The sequence below is a fragment of the Rhynchophorus ferrugineus genome, unplaced genomic scaffold, assembly GCF_030347505.1.
Source record: "Rhynchophorus ferrugineus isolate W39M unplaced genomic scaffold, kcgeb_rfMv2 rfM574, whole genome shotgun sequence".
NCBI classification, from domain to species: domain Eukaryota; kingdom Metazoa; phylum Arthropoda; class Insecta; order Coleoptera; family Curculionidae; genus Rhynchophorus; species Rhynchophorus ferrugineus.
The window spans coordinates 9,473-27,500 of record NW_027473151.1 but is presented as its reverse complement, the minus strand read 5'-3'; the positions used below and the strand labels follow the sequence as shown (position 1 = coordinate 27,500).

Sequence of the window (18,028 nt, the reverse complement as noted above, 5' to 3'; positions counted from 1 at the left end):
AAAGACGCGCCGTCGAAAAACGGTGTTTTCTCCCTCGTATTCGAGAGACAACGCACCTACGATCCGACGTCGATTAAAAACTAATTTTATCGGATACGACGATCGTATTAATGGTGCGCGCTACGTTTATCACAAAAACGTGCGAACGACCGTTTTAAACACGTCTCATCCCTTTCATATTCGTACGACCCGTACGAGAGAGTTAGGTCACACGTACGGGTCCGCTGTCACGTTTTAGAACGTCGCGATCGAATCGCGCTTATACGCTCAGCACGCTCAGACATTTCTCGTCGATCGCGAAGATCAAAGAAAATCCGAGCAGTCTTGAAATGAGATACGACCCTCAGCCAGGAGTGGTCCGGGTATGAGATCCCAGGACCGCAATGTGCGTTCGAAATGTCGATGTTCATGTGTCCTGCAGTTCACAAGTTGACGCGCAATTAGCTGCGTTCTTCATCGACCCACGAGCCAAGTGATCCACCGTTTAGGGTAATCTTTTTTTAAGTTAGGTTTTAAACGCATATCGAAACGTTTCTATTATAAGACGACGACGACGACGACGACGCGCGCTCACGTCATAGACAGCGCTTGCGCCCCTTTCGCAGCCGCCGTCGACTTTAAAACGCTCTTACGGTTTATTTTCGTCTTCTCCACTACACACAACGAGAGGAGCGGAGACAGACTACTCGAAATGGTGACGTTCGTTGTAAATTTTCGTCGTCTCACCTCGTACGACAACAAAAGAGCATACGCTGATCATAGTTTGGCAATATTTTCGTAAACTAAATCTCACCCTTTTGGAATGAAACAAACGAAGGGTGATAAGATTTTCGTAAACTAATCACATTACCGATCATCGTATATGTTCGTCGATATGAGGATCGAAACGTCGATTAGAAATATAATTGGCAAAATCGTTTTATTTTGCGCTCGATTTGTCCATTTATAACGAAATCCGTCGTAGGCCGACGATTATTACTCGTCGTCCTATATAACAACATCTTCATCGTATATATCTCCGCTTTCGGGCGTACATCTTTTAAAACCATATATTATAGGTACCCGAAAACAGCTACGTTGACGACGTCGAAATTCGATCGGAACTTCCGAACTTCGTAGATGGCTCTTTAACGTTCGACAATGATTTTTACAGACTTGTACGTTTACCTATTATATATATATAGGCATAACAACACACTGTAATGATCCTTCCGCAGGTTCACCTACGGAAACCTTGTTACGACTTTTACTTCCTCTAAATGATCAAGTTTGGTCATCTTTTCCTACACATCGACGACGCCGAAACGCCATCGCGTGTCGATCCGAAGACCTCACTAAATCATTCAATCGGTAGTAGCGACGGGCGGTGTGTACAAAGGGCAGGGACGTAATCAACGCGAGCTTATGACTCGCGCTTACTGGGAATTCCTCGTTCATGGGGAACAATTGCAAGCCCCAATCCCTAGCACGAAGGAGGTTCAGCGGGTTACCCGGGCCGCTCGGCCAGGGAAGACACGCTGATTCCTTCAGTGTAGCGCGCGTGCGGCCCAGAACATCTAAGGGCATCACAGACCTGTTATTGCTCAATCTCGTGCGGCTAGAAGCCGCCTGTCCCTCTAAGAAGAATAGTTTGTACGCCGACAGTAAAAACCGCGCACGAACCGCGAAACCCGAAAGCAACGCGGCCGGCGGGCCTTTAGGATGTCAAAAAGCGCCTAGTTAGCAGGCTAGAGTCTCGTTCGTTATCGGAATTAACCAGACAAATCGCTCCACCAACTAAGAACGGCCATGCACCACCACCCACCGAATCAAGAAAGAGCTCTCAATCTGTCAATCCTTCCGGTGTCCGGGCCTGGTGAGGTTTCCCGTGTTGAGTCAAATTAAGCCGCAGGCTCCACTCCTGGTGGTGCCCTTCCGTCAATTCCTTTAAGTTTCAGCTTTGCAACCATACTTCCCCCGGAACCCAAAAGCTTTGGTTTCCCGGAAGCTGCCCGTCGAGTCATATTAGGGAACGTCGACGGATCGCTAGCTGGCATCGTTTAAGGTTAGAACTAGGGCGGTATCTGATCGCCTTCGAACCTCTAACTTTCGTTCTTGATCAATGAAAGCGTTTTTGGCAAATGCTTTCGCTTCTGTTCGTCTTGCGACGATCCAAGAATTTCACCTCTAACGTCGCAATACGAATGCCCCCATCCGTTCCTATTAATCATTACCTCGGGGTTCCGAAAACCAACAAAATAGAACCGAGGTCCTATTCCATTATTCCATGCATACAGTATTCAGGCGAAATTTTAGCCTGCTTTGAGCACTCTAATTTGTTCAAAGTAAACGTGCCGGCCCACCTCGACACTCAGTAAAGAGCACCGCGGCAGGATTGAGTTGGGCCGTCGTAACCACGACGCGCACAACACGCACGCCGAAACGCACGCGCGACGGCGACGCGACACGACTAAGCCCACCGGCAGGACGTCTCGCGAAAAACACGCCAGTTAACACCGCGAACGATGAACCGGCGGCGCGAGACACAAATTCGACTACGAGCTTTTTAACCGCAACAACTTTAATATACGCTATTGGAGCTGGAATTACCGCGGCTGCTGGCACCAGACTGGCCCTCCAATTGATCCTCGTTAAAGGGTTTAGAGTGTACTCATTCCGATTACGGGGCCTCGGATGAGTCCCGTATCGTTATTTTTCGTCACTACCTCCCCGTGCCGGGAGTGGGTAATTTGCGCGCCTGCTGCCTTCCTTGGATGTGGTAGCCGTTTCTCAGGCTCCCTCTCCGGAATCGAACCCTGATTCCCCGTTACCCGTTACGACCATGGTAGGCGCAGAACCTACCATCGACAGTTGATAAGGCAGACATTTGAAAGATGTGTCGCCGGTGCGAGACCGTGCGATCAGCTTAAAGTTATTCAGAGTCACCAAGTTGTACGATGACGAGCGCGAACCCGAAACCGATTGGTTTTGATCTAATAAAAGCACTCCTTCCATCTCTGGTCGGAGCTCTGTTTGCATGTATTAGCTCTAGAATTACCACAGTTATCCAAGTAATTGTGGGTACGATCTAAGGAACCATAACTGATTTAATGAGCCTTTCGCGGTTTCACCTTAATTCGGTATGTACTGAGACATGCATGGCTTAATCTTTGAGACAAGCATATGACTACTGGCAGGATCAACCAGGGAACTGTTCTTATTATTTTATCGACACGAAGCAGATAAAACAAATACAGACACAGTTTATTTTATAAGTTTGACTTATAAAGAAACGTGTGCGTAAGACGACGATATATAATATATATCGACGACTAATAAAAAGGAGGTGCATGATAGCGCGCCTAGACGACGGAAAAACCGGTCCGAGGCGCCACGCTCTTACATTTTAATATTAGTTGTCTAATAAAACAAAACGATATCATCATCTTAGACACATCTTTTGTTTTTTTTATACACAACCGATCGACTAGGCACCCAATTATCTCGATTATCGACGACGATCGTCGACTACGTCGAAAATTGGATGCCGCAAAATATCGTTCGGCGTTTATAAGACCTCGAAAAACATTCTCTCCGAACCCTTCGCTAGATAGAAATATATAAAGCGACAAGGAAACCTCGTACGAGAAACGTTTCGTGATTTTTTATTTTATTCTCGCTCGGAGAGCAGAGAGCTATCGCAAAATGTGTTGCTGTTTTATGAACGTTCCGATGAAAAACCGATACGTCCATAAAAATAATAATTCCAATCGCATATGAATCGTGGATCATCTTCTTCTAACGAAGCCGAATGTTCCCGCCGAATTCGCGATCTCGCAGTGATACCGTCGTCGTCGTCGTACGCTTCCCGATATATCGAAAAAAACCGACCAGGAAGAACAACGAAACGACGATACAAAATCGCGAGAGCGTTACGAATATATAATAACACGACGAAATACGCTTTTTATTTAGATAAATAAAAAAATACGGTTCGGATCTTATATATTAACATATAATATGTAATACCACCTTCGCTGATCAAAAGCCACTCGGTAAAAGTGTCACAGCGCCGGTCGACCCGACCCGTCGTATCCGTCTCTCGTATCGCCCCACGTAGAAGCGCACACGATTTAAGCGCGGGTCTCTCGCCAGCTATCGGAAATGTATGGGTGTTTTAGAACAGATCGTTTATACGGACGTTGCGCAAATTTTTCGTTTTTACGTCTGCCCGTTCTCGTTATTATCGGAATGTTCCGATGAATAAACTTTAGCTTTAGACAACGTGAACTTCTAAAGCAATAATTTTAACCTCTCGTGTTAATACGTCCTCAGGCCGTTTCTAGACTGCCGATCACGTTCTTTAAAAGTCGGAAAATTCCGATCCATAAAATTATGCTAGTAGAATGTAAAGATCCTTCATAGGATGGATACTGTCACATATCGATACGGCGATCGGAGTAAAACTGTTCTCACGTATTTCAGGACATTTTAGGTTGTTACGTCGGCCCGTTCGTTATTATCGGTATATACCTATGAATAAATGTTTTGCTTGTAGAACGTAAGATTCCAAAAGAATGATTCGCCGAAACGATGGTGCACCCTTACGATCGGATATTTGCCGCTTATTGGCCATTTTCTATAATTCATCCGTTAGATATCGTTTATCGACTACGGATAAGGTTTTCCGATATCAGAATGTTCCTAAGGATGATTCGAAAGTGATTTGAACGAAGAATTTGATAGAATGAATCCTTTATTTATCCATTGAGTACAGGGTACGGAGTGTCTGCGGGGTCAGCTAATATATTATATTTCTCTCTCGACGTAATGGTAACTCGAAGTCCGAACCGCGCTCATGAAGCTCGGTTTCAATCCAATCCATGTTGGTCGGTTCCTCGAGAGGAACGCCGTATCTTCGCGGTCGACCGCCTAATGAATCAGGTGGTAAAAGTCCAAGCCCAGCGCGGCAACGGCAGGCGCGTTCAACGTTTTAACTGCCAATTCTACGGTCATTCATCGGCCAACTGTAAAGCCACTCCGGCCTACGTCAAGTCCCAAAGACAGAAATTCCCCGCCGAAATGCACCAACTGTTGAGAACCATACACCGCAAATTACTCGGGATGCAAGTGCCGACCTACTCCAAAAACAACCAAACCCAAAAGACCAATTCCTCCCCCCACTCATGTACGGGGAACTCAAGATAACAGTCGTCTGGCTGGTCTGGATTCCACTAGAACACGAACCCGATCTCCATTGGCGAAATACTCTTCGGAACATATTCAGATGACCAAGGAGATTTTCAGGCCATTTTCAACGCCATCAACCACACAGCTATTGGAAGAATTACTATCGGCCGGGATAATAGATGAGTTGGAACTTGGGCTTATTGCTCCAAGCGAACCAACTCACTACTCCTCCAATCGACCGACAATAATTGACTTTTTTATCTATCAAAATTCGAATCAAGCCTCTGACCTGCAAGTACTCCAAGATATCGATTCTGACCACAGGCCTATCCTCCTCACCCACCATCAGCGATTTTCCACTGAGTTCCACTGTCCCCAAGCAAGGTCAACCTAGTAAACGAAAAAAAAAGTATCTTCTCTTTGACGATCCTCATTATATTAGGACGATAGTTCCATTCTAAATTCTTGATTAATTACAGTTCCTATTTGTTCATTTCGAGACGTTCCCGTGATTAATACTTATCGTGTAGAAATTAGCCACAATCCACAATTAGCCACAGTTAGGAAAAATAAATTAATTATCATATAGTCATAAACGTAATAAAAATGAATACACATATTTTCGAAGTCACTCCAGAAATACTTTACCTTATTTTTAAATAACAATCTCGGGCCGTACCATTTTTACAAAACTTATTCTATATACTTACTATATAACAGATTATAATGATATAATATAATTCAATACAATAACTACAATATATATATATATATCTGAAAATTCTGTTTTTATAAAATGTCAGCTACTGTTTAACATTTCATTTTTTAAAATGTATATCCAATTGTGGTTCTGAAAAGAACCGATTTTGCAGGTAAGTAGTATATTGAAACACACATAGGTATGTGAATTAATTTACTTAGAACTGGTATATTTGGTGACTGCTTTGGTACCTTCGCTAACGGCGTGCTTAGCCAACTCACCGGGTAACAATAACCTAACGGCGGTTTGGATTTCTCTGCTCGTGATCGTTGATCTCTTATTGTAATGGGCGAGACGCGACGCTTCGGCGGCTATCCTTTCGAATATATCGTTCACGAAAGAATTCATGATCGACATGGCCTTGCTGGAGATACCCGTATCGGGATGAACCTGCTTTAAAACTTTGTATATGTAAATCGCATAGCTTTCCTTCCTCCTGCGCTTCTTTTTCTTGTCGCTCTTAGAGATATTTTTCTGGGCTTTTCCGGCTTTCTTGGCCGCCTTACCGCTTGTCTTCGGTGGCATTTCGAAATAAAAATCCCGACGTCTCACGTACCTCAAAGAGTACTTAACTAAAAAAATGCCTTTAATTCTAGAACTTATAACATTCGAAGGAACACTTCTAAGCCCCGCCCATAGCCCGAGTTAGAGTCTGATTGGTCGCGTATGATATAACGAGTTTGGCTCGCGGACAAAATTCCAGGCCGATCTGTAAGAAATTTCCAGTACCGTTTTTGATTTAAAGGTGAGCAGTATCTAACAACGATCGAGATTAACATGTCCGGACGTGGTAAAGGCGGAAAAGTGAAGGGAAAGGCGAAGTCTCGTTCCAATCGTGCGGGATTACAATTTCCTGTCGGTCGTATTCACCGACTTCTAAGGAAAGGAAATTATGCCGAACGCGTAGGGGCCGGTGCTCCCGTTTACTTAGCTGCCGTAATGGAATATCTGGCGGCCGAAGTTCTCGAGTTGGCGGGTAACGCCGCTAGAGACAACAAGAAAACAAGGATTATCCCTAGGCATTTACAATTGGCCATCAGAAACGACGAGGAATTGAATAAACTGTTATCTGGCGTTACTATTGCCCAGGGCGGCGTCTTGCCTAACATTCAAGCAGTATTATTGCCTAAAAAGACAGACAGCAAAACCAAATAGATAACGCAAACCGTTTAAAGTTTTGCATACGCCCTTTAATATCGGTCCTTTTCAGGGCCAACAAAATCGTATAAAAAAGAAGTTAGAATACGCGTTCTTATTAAAGAATAAATATTAACTAGAAAATTTATAAATAATCTGATCTGTACTGAATATTCCTTTATTACTGTTTTAGAGTATCGATCGATCGGTTCCCTAATTAGTTACGGCTCTATCTAGAAAATAATCATTTAAGTAATAATAAGATAATAAATAAATTATATAAATATTCTTTCTTTTATAAAGTTATATTGTGGTTCTGAAAAGAACCGTTTTTTTTCTATTAAAAAAATACGGTCTTGGACGAACGTATTTTTTAGGGAAGTCGTAGCACGTCCAGGAGTGTCGGGATATTTGTAATTTTCAACTCCGTGTCTTCTTGATCTGACGATGAAATGTGTCGCCTGTTTAATATATCGTCATACGTAGTAGAAATAGTTTTATTTCTTTTTCTTTGGTGATACTGGTTTTTTAGTTTTCGCACCTTCACCAGCGGCAACACGAACAGTTGAGGTCGTCGTCTTAGCACTTTTCGGTTTAGGCGCCTTGGGCTTTTTCGTAGGTCCGGCTTTATTAGATTTTTTCGCTTTGGAAGGCGATTTCGGGGATCTTGCGGCCGTGTTGCTTTTTGCTGCTTTCGAAGATGAACTATTAGCGGCGGCATTGGAAGCGGACGTAGTCGTGGCGGCGGTAGATTTCTTTCCTGTTTTCTTTTCGACGGCTTTTTTGGCAGAAGCTTTTTTCTCGGCCAAAGTTGCAGATTCACCTTTCTTACTTTTAGCTGTGGTTTTCTTAGTTGAGGCGGAGGCGGCGGTCGTCTTTTTTTCCGTTTTCTCTGAGGTTTTTTTGGCAGACGCTTTTTTACCACCGGCTGTCGTAGCTGTCGCGGCACCTCCTACTGGTTTTCGTTTATTTTTCTGTCCGGTTTTGGCAGTGGCCGTTTTTCTTTTCTTCGTACCTGCGGCTGTCGTACCTCCTGCTTTACGTGCCGAAGCCGCTAATTTAAATGATCCGGAAGCTCCTTTGCCCTTCGTTTGTACCAAAACACCCGAAGCGATCCACGTCTTTATATATTTCTTTATAAAGGGCGATAATTTGTCAGCATCCACTTTGTAATTGGCCGCTATGTATTTTTTAATAGCTCTGAAGGAAGTTCCGCCTTTCTCTTTCAATCCTTTAATTGCACTCGTTACCATATCAGCGATCGGAGGATGACTAACTTTCGATTTAGAACTCTTCGCCTTGCTCGAAGTGGATTTTTCTTTCTTCCCTCCTGCAGACGAACCTGCGCTACCGGCTGTAGCTGATGCGGCTCCCGTAGCCGACACCGAAGATGAATTCGACCCGGCCGGTGTGCCTGTTGACGATGCGTTAACAACGGCGGCGGAATTTCCTCCACTCCCTTGATTCGACGAAGGAGAAACCGCTTGTCCGCTAATATCGACGTCCGACATTCTGATATAATTTCTTAATTTTCTTATAAGAACGTTCTAATCACGATTCGTTTGACAAAGTTACGTACGTGCGTATGCTTCTCGTTCGCGTATTTTAACTGTCTGGCGGTCGCTCTCATTTAATGCGTACCCTATATGATATGAGCCGAACGGAGGACTGAACGGTCGAGCGCGAACGACGTTCCATATTCCGGCTTCGTCGAAACGTTCATCGAGCTTGGAACCGTTTACTTATTTCTCATATTAAATACATAAATCCTTTAGAATATCATACGATTTATGTTCGAGGCGTTAAAAGATAAAACGTAGTAGAAGTAGCAAACTTTACCAATAAATTTTACGTTGACTATCGTCTTAGAAGGAAGCACAAAATCAAGCGTTGCTCTCGATTCCGTCGAAACTACCAATTTACATTCGAGTTATAGACTTTCGGTTATAACTATGAAAATATATCTTTTCAAATCTACGTCCCCCGATATATCGTCTTTTGATATAAATGCAATTCCGTACAGATCTAATGCTATTATTGGAGAAACGAGACATATTATTCCTAATTGATGCGGTACAGATTGTTCGTTGTCCAAAACGAATCTATATCGAAACGTACCGTTGTCGAATTAACTGTAAGAAAACAATGACATGAAAATTAACCGATCCTATACTAATATACTTCTTATTTAACGGTTTCTTAACACCATCCGAACTCTGGGTTACAATCGAACGTATCGGGTGAGCAACGATATCGAGACGTCTATAAGAATATCGTGTCAAACCCTTCTGTATCGATACAATGCTCATATATATTATAGTATATTTTGCTTCTTTAGTTGAAATCTGTTTTCATAAATAGTTATCTAAAGTCAATAAATACATGGAACGCGATCTCCATACATACGTGCGTAGAACTACCGTACCTTCTTTGAAATCTTAAGGATTCTCCAAGCTCATCGACGCGAAGTTTATCTCGGAGTATTTTCTCTCTAAAGGAAAACTATATTAAAGCTTCAACGAAGATTCGGTATTCGATTGTTCACCATCATTTACATTCTTGTCATTAACCTAACATTTATTATGAAATCTTATTTTAAACTTTATCTATCTTTTTATATTACGATCGTCTATTATAATGCAGTATATTTGTTACTTTACAAGTAAATCTTAGATGAAAGGAGCAGATATTTAATAAAATTTAACGTCATCTTAGTCCATTTTCGAATAATAAATTTCTTTTTTTATGCTAGTAAATTTGTGGCTCTGAAAAGAACCGTTGTTTTCTTTAGTTGAATAGATACGTTGTTCTGTTTTAATTGGTCAGCATATATAATACTTTATTTAACCGCCAAATCCGTATAGGGTTCGTCCTTGGCGTTTGAGGGCGTATACTACATCCATGGCAGTAACGGTTTTCCTTTTGGCGTGTTCGGTATAAGTGACGGCGTCTCTGATAACGTTTTCCAAAAATACTTTTAATACACCTCTGGTTTCTTCATAAATTAGACCGGATATACGTTTAACTCCACCCCGCCTAGCCAATCTTCTGATGGCGGGTTTCGTAATACCTTGGATATTATCACGAAGCACTTTACGATGCCGCTTAGCGCCTCCTTTTCCCAAACCTTTACCACCTTTACCTCTGCCCGTCATGATTTATTCAATTTAGTATTAAAAGAAAGCAAATTTATAATCGAATTGTGCAGCGTACACCTCGAATACTACGGGTAACTATTTCAATTTCAAATCCTACCATGGGTTTTGTTGAGTTCGAATCGGGTCCCGCCCACAGATGCTAGCCGGACCAATCAGAATATCTTCACACATTATTAAAAAGGGAGATTTCTTTGACACCTTCGATCAGTTTCCAAAAGTTCGTTGGTGCTTGCGCTTGTAATTCTTCCTACACGTTTGAAGTCAGACCCGTTTAGACGATGGCTCGTACCAAGCAAACTGCTCGAAAATCAACCGGAGGTAAGGCTCCCAGAAAACAATTGGCTACTAAAGCAGCCAGGAAAAGCGCTCCCGCTACCGGTGGTGTTAAAAAACCGCATCGTTACAGACCCGGTACGGTCGCTCTAAGAGAAATCCGACGCTATCAGAAGAGTACCGAATTATTGATTAGGAAATTGCCTTTCCAACGATTGGTTCGCGAAATCGCTCAGGATTTCAAGACCGATTTACGTTTCCAAAGTTCGGCAGTGATGGCTTTGCAAGAAGCTAGCGAGGCCTATTTGGTTGGTCTCTTTGAAGACACCAATTTGTGTGCGATCCATGCTAAACGAGTAACTATCATGCCTAAGGACATTCAATTAGCCAGACGCATTAGAGGCGAACGTGCATAAATGCTACGGCTGTCCTATATTAAGGTCGTTTTTTGTATTTATATGAAAAAAAAAGGTTCTTCTCAGAACCACCAACTTCTATTAGAAAAAAGAGACATTGATATTTTTTCCGTTTATATGACGCTTTAGTTATAATATTTGTGAATTGAATTTAGAATATTATGCTCACAAATATATTGTGAATATTGAGGAATCCTTAGTAATAAGGTGTGAACACCTGCTGGATTGACTTGAAGTTTATATCACGATAAGAAAGGGGTATCACATATACTGTTATTATGTTACCGTAAAGGAATGAATATATAAAATAAAATATTTTTTTCTGGATATTTTAACATTTTTATGAACGATTACTATATTTTAATTTATTTGACTTCGTATATATCCTATCTTCTTAACAATAGTTTATTTCTTTTTTTCTTCTTTAAACATTTTGGGGCTCTGAAAAGAGCCGTTTTCCACCCTTCATATTATTATGATCACCTTCAAAATAATATATTTCGTTTACTTAGAACTGGTATATTTAGTGACAGCTTTGGTACCTTCGCTAACGGCATGCTTAGCCAATTCACCGGGTAACAATAACCTAACGGCGGTTTGGATTTCTCTGCTCGTGATGGTCGATCTTTTATTGTAATGGGCGAGGCGCGACGCTTCGGCGGCTATCCTTTCGAATATATCGTTCACGAAAGAATTCATAATCGACATGGCCTTGCTGGAAATACCCGTATCGGGATGAACCTGCTTTAAAACTTTGTATATGTAAATCGCGTAGCTTTCCTTCCTCCTACGCTTCTTTTTCTTATCGCTCTTAGAAATGTTTTTCTGGGCTTTTCCAGCCTTTTTTGCCGCTTTACCGCTTGTCTTCGGTGGCATTTTAAACGAATGAGATTCGCGACCTACCCATACAGCAAAAGATAAAAGACTAAACCGAAATATACCTATAGTCGTTTAATTATTTGATAAATGACGCTACACTTCTAAGCTCCGCCCATTCTTGGCGTTATGTCGTAGAAAGCTCTGATTGGTCGAGTAGGAAACGTACTAGTGTTTTGAGAAGTTGCCGAATAAAAGCTATTCGCTGGACAGTTCACTGCCAGTTGTTCATTCGTTGTCGAAAGGACGTGAGCGTTGTCGCCATTAGTTTTTCGGTTATTTTTAGTTTAAAAAAGTTAGCAATACAATGTCTGGACGTGGTAAGGGTGGAAAAGTGAAGGGAAAGGCGAAATCTCGTTCCAACCGAGCGGGATTACAATTTCCTGTTGGCCGTATTCACCGGCTTTTAAGGAAAGGAAATTATGCCGAACGCGTAGGGGCCGGTGCTCCCGTCTACTTAGCTGCCGTAATGGAATATTTGGCGGCCGAAGTTCTCGAGTTGGCAGGTAACGCCGCTAGAGACAACAAGAAAACAAGGATTATCCCTAGGCATTTACAATTGGCCATCAGAAATGACGAAGAACTGAACAAACTCCTCTCCGGTGTTACTATAGCCCAGGGCGGCGTTCTACCAAACATCCAGGCCGTATTGTTACCGAAAAAAACAGATAGTAAAACCAAATAAGTTACATGAGCCTTAGGGTTTTTGTGTCGTACAAAAACCTTTTAACTATCGGTCCTTTTCAGGACCACCAAAATAATAAAACAAAAAAAGAACTTAAAATTAAAACTCATATTATGACTTGCACTTACTAATTATTTAAAATATTCTAATAAACAGTTTAAGTACTTTAAAGATTGTTTTTTGGGTGTGTAAGATAAATTAAGAGACATTCCAATACCAATAATTATCGTTTTATTAAACAACAATTAAGTCGAAATAATATGAAGGATTTATTTCTAGCGGTTCTCCTTTAGTAAAATCGAACCGTATTATAACATCGCGCCTTGTATATAATCTATGTAATTAACGATGAATTTAAGGGGCGGTCTATTTATTAAGTATAGAGTTTTAGAATCCAAACCCTCAAATAATTAGGGCCAGTTATACTTAAATTATTATTTTAAATAAAATTATGATGATTGTAATGATTGAAAGATTATCCTTAAATCCTAATAGAGCTTCCGTTTTTTAAATATCGATAAATTTGTGGTTCTGAAAAGAACCGTTGTTTAATTTTTCTAAAATTAATTTTGAGGGTCACATTTCACGTTAGTTCGCGAATAAAATGTGACTTAACCTCCAAACCCGTATAATGTACGTCCTTGACGTTTCAAGGCGTATACTACATCCATTGCGGTAACGGTTTTTCTTTTGGCGTGTTCGGTATATGTAACGGCATCTCTGATGACGTTTTCCAAAAACACTTTTAAAACACCTCTGGTCTCTTCGTAAATCAGACCAGATATACGTTTTACGCCGCCTCGTCTAGCCAATCTTCTAATGGCGGGCTTCGTAATACCTTGGATATTATCACGAAGCACTTTACGATGCCGCTTGGCTCCTCCTTTTCCCAAACCTTTACCACCTTTACCTCTGCCGGTCATCTTTTATCGAACCTAATACAAAAAAAATAAATGATCTCGAATAAGTAGCGCGCTCACAACACGAGTGCTACGGACAACTGTTGTCGATTACATTCAATCAGCCCGGTTTTGTAGACTTAGGATTGAGTTCCGCCCACTGGCACAAAACGGACCAATCAGATTAGATAACATGTTATAAAAAGGACTCTCTGATTTTATGACCGAATCAGTCCGAAAGGGGTCGCCGTCGTTTGCGTTTGTTAATTTTTCTCATTACCTCTATTTTAAAAATATGGCTCGTACCAAGCAAACTGCGCGAAAATCAACAGGAGGTAAAGCTCCTAGGAAACAATTGGCTACCAAAGCGGCCAGGAAAAGCGCTCCAGCTACCGGTGGCGTTAAGAAACCACATCGCTACCGACCTGGGACGGTCGCTTTGCGGGAGATTCGTCGTTATCAAAAGAGCACCGAATTATTGATTAGGAAATTACCTTTTCAACGATTGGTTCGCGAAATCGCTCAAGATTTCAAGACCGATTTACGTTTTCAAAGTTCGGCGGTAATGGCTTTACAAGAGGCCAGCGAAGCTTATTTAGTTGGCCTTTTTGAGGATACTAATTTATGTGCGATACATGCAAAGCGAGTAACCATCATGCCCAAGGATATTCAGCTAGCCAGACGTATCAGAGGCGAACGTGCCTAAACTTTATTTTCTATCATTTATAATACTCTACTTATATTCGTATTTTGCAACAAAAAAAAAACGGTTCTTTTCAGAACCACCTAAATTTAATCAAAGAAAAAGAAGATAATTCAATTAATATTCTTTTATCGATATTTATATAAACCACTAAAAGAGTTATGGATTTTTATCTCAGAGTTATATTCGACTACATGTTAGTAATTAATAACAGTCGGTGTACTTATACGCATTGTTTTTAAAAACTAAAGAAAAAATAATGTAATCACTAATAACCAAAGAATAATAATATACTGTTGATAACAAAATTTGTATTTCAATATTGGATACTACAGCTGTATAATATATAAAATTAATTTTTTTTAAGATTATTTCTTTTTTTATTTATCTAAATTGTGGCTCTGAAAAGAACCGTTTTCTCCTTTAATTCAAGGCTTATGGTTTACTTAGAACTGGTATATTTAGTGACGGCTTTGGTACCTTCACTAACGGCGTGCTTAGCCAATTCACCGGGCAGCAATAATCGCACGGCAGTTTGGATTTCTCTGCTTGTGATAGTAGATCTTTTATTGTAATGAGCGAGACGGGACGCTTCGGCGGCTATCCTTTCGAATATATCGTTCACGAAAGAATTCATGATCGACATGGCCTTGCTGGAGATACCCGTATCGGGATGAACTTGCTTTAAAACTTTGTAAATGTAGATCGCGTAGCTTTCCTTCCTCTTGCGTTTCTTTTTCTTGTCACTTTTGGAGATATTTTTCTGAGCCTTACCGGCCTTTTTGGCCGCCTTACCGCTTGTTTTCGGAGGCATTTCGAAATAAATATTACGATATTAAAGGAACCACGAAAAGTACTAGACTAAAACAAATTTCAGGAATCCTTAGAATTTATAGGCTCCTTAAATACACTCCTAAGCCCCGCCTATTATCTGAGTTAGCCTTTCATTGGTCGCGTACGAGATCATGCGTTCGGCTTACGAACAAAATTCGTTGCTAGTATGTTGACAGTTTTAGTACAGATTTCAACTCTAAGGCGAGCGAGTTCTAGAAGCAATCGATAGTAAAATGTCCGGACGTGGTAAAGGCGGAAAAGTGAAGGGAAAGGCGAAGTCTCGTTCTAACCGAGCGGGATTACAATTCCCTGTCGGTCGTATTCACAGACTTTTAAGGAAAGGGAATTATGCCGAACGCGTAGGGGCCGGTGCTCCCGTCTACTTAGCTGCCGTAATGGAATATCTGGCAGCCGAGGTTCTCGAATTGGCGGGTAACGCCGCTAGAGATAACAAGAAAACCAGGATTATCCCTAGGCATTTGCAATTGGCCATCAGAAACGACGAAGAATTGAACAAACTCCTATCCGGAGTTACTATAGCCCAGGGCGGCGTTCTGCCAAATATCCAAGCTGTATTGTTACCTAAAAAGACAGATAGCAAAACTAAATAAAACGAATGTAACCTATTTTATCATCAAATATCGGTCCTTTTCAGGACCACCAAGACAGCTGAAAAAGAGAATTTTATTATTTTAGCTTAAGTAGTAAAATAACAGGCATAAGTTTTAATTTTGAGAGGTTTTGTGATATACGACAGAGTTACGACGATATTTTATAGATCGCAATACTTTTGACAATACCTTTCTCTGAATCTTCGTGCATGCAGTCTCTTCTTAATGAGAGTATTGAACAATATCCATTTTATTGTATCGATATCGTATCTTTCTAATTTCTCATTCATTTCATTAATTATTTCCTAATTGTTATGATCGGATTTGCAAAGATTAGGATTTCTGTATATCGAACCGGTACATGTCAGCTGTATTTATGAGGTTATGTTATTTGTTCTTAGAATTTGATGTGATCAATTGAAAATGAGATGAAAGTTGCTTTAATTTATCGTTTCGGACCGACTATTAGTGCCGTGTCATCGTTTGGAGATTACTATGGAACATAATTGTGCGACGAGTTATGATAGACTGTCATTTATTGTTGCGACTGGATTTGGTGGTCTCCAGCTATATATGCGTTTATTATTTATAATTGTCGATCCGATTCACTACCTACTAATTCTATATTGTGAATTTTTAGTTTAATGATCATGTCCTTACTGTTGGACCAACACCCCACTTGGATGCATTGGTACGATGACTGTCTCCGTAGGAAGGCCATGCATGACAGTCAACCCATGTATTTCTTTTCATTAGGGTAGTTTATACAGTAAGTGTCTATTTATTGACTATAGGGTACCAATTAGTTACTTCGTATGGTTACCTTTAAGGTAATTGAATGATATTGTTGCTTTTAGTGAGCAACTAAATGACATTGAGAGATTTGACCGGATGTTAGTTTGAAGATGTTTATATATTCCATGCAACAATCTTTCGCTTATTCCGAGTTGCTGCGGTTATACACAGTTACTGACTTGCCCCTTGACATCCTCTCGGATGTGCACTTCCTTTGAGGATTATCCGTGATGACCTGTATTGCCTTATATAATTAGCATTTTTGAGTAAGTTTGAAATCTAGGTGAGAGTGCCGTTTATGTATGTATATGTTTGTTAATCTAGTGATTTATCATAGGTTACTTATTGTTGTTATTGCAATTTAGGTTAGATTGTTTCGAAGAGCCTTCCTTGATGTGAATATATCTCTTCCTTTGTTTCGACTGTGGGTGAATTCTGATGCTTAGCTAAGGATATTTTATATCATATTCTATTTATATCATTAATTTAGAATAGAATAGAATATAATATAATACAATTTTCAAAGATTTTTAATGATATTCTTGACAATTTTACGCTTCTCTATATTTGAAAATCCTATTCTTTGATTGTCTTGGTTCTCGCTAGATGGCGCGCGCCGCCTGATTTCTTTCTCTACTTTATGTCGTTGGATATTGTTTTCGTCTCTCATTCATTAGAATTGACGTACACGCATTGGAGGTTATGTCTTCGTTCTGTTTAAACGTTTTGTTTATTTTATTTTGTTATTGTTGTGTTTTTAGGTTTTCTTATGGATTAGACCGATCTTATGTGATTTGTCGACCTGTGACTTGTTTGTTTTACCCCCTCGCACCACTTGGAGGTTATGTCGGACACCATCTGTGTCACTAGATTGTACTTTTGTATGAATATTTCGTATTATTTCAGGGTGAATTTGACGCCGTAGATATGTTTTGATATTGTTTAACCACTTTTATTTCATTTTATTTTGTTGCTAGTCACCTTCCAATTAAGATACCAGCGGTGTATTTACATTTTTTGTATTTTTTAGGTTATCCGTGTCCAGTTCCCCTGACAGAACTGGTAGAGCCGACCGTGATCAATCTGGAAATCACATGTCCGAAGCTATCCACATCAACCTGCGGTTCCTCTGCACTTGATGACCGAACGCCAACAGGCCAGGATTCTACCTTTGCTTAAGTACTTTCGGATATGTTGAATACTACATTTGTTTATATTAGACTTATCTGCTCGAAGTTTATTAGTTAGATGACTTATATGTTTGATTTGCAAGGTATGAGGTCTATTGAGATAGCGACCCCGTAGGACGGTGCAGTAACTTCGTGATTGTGTTTCATATTGTTCAATCATTCCTAATGCCAATCATCCTCCCATCGGAATATCAATAGTCTAGTTATGATTTTTAATGTTTTAGGTTAGGGAGTCTTGGCAGAGTTGACGGAACTGGCCGTGTCCGAGTGGTGGAATGGACAAAGCACCCTGGGACCATTGCTACTATGAGTTTGCCAATTTTCCACACTACAAGATGAGCATTATTTGTCTTTCTCTATGATTAGGACTATCGCTGAAACAGTAGTCCTAGCAAGTCCTACTCCCCAAGCGGAGAGAAGTTAGGGGGGCAGTAGGAATCTCGTTAATCCATGCACGCGCCTTCCTGATATGTTCGGGCATAGGCTGCGGTTGTCAAGGCGGTGGTAGTTAGTCCCGCCGTT

The 18,028-nt window shown here is 40.7% G+C and overlaps 2 non-coding genes across 2 annotated transcripts; both read right to left on the bottom strand.

Annotated features, from left to right (window-relative positions):
• Positions 1-337: 337 nt before the first annotated feature.
• On the bottom strand, positions 338-492 carry LOC143206177 (5.8S ribosomal RNA). Its single transcript, XR_013008174.1, has one exon. It is a non-coding gene; the product is annotated as a 5.8S ribosomal RNA (ribosomal RNA).
• Positions 493-1,200: 708 nt separating this feature from the next.
• Positions 1,201-3,189, bottom strand: LOC143206178 (small subunit ribosomal RNA). Its single transcript, XR_013008175.1, has one exon. It is a non-coding gene; the product is annotated as a small subunit ribosomal RNA (ribosomal RNA).
• Positions 3,190-18,028: the final 14,839 nt, after the last annotated feature.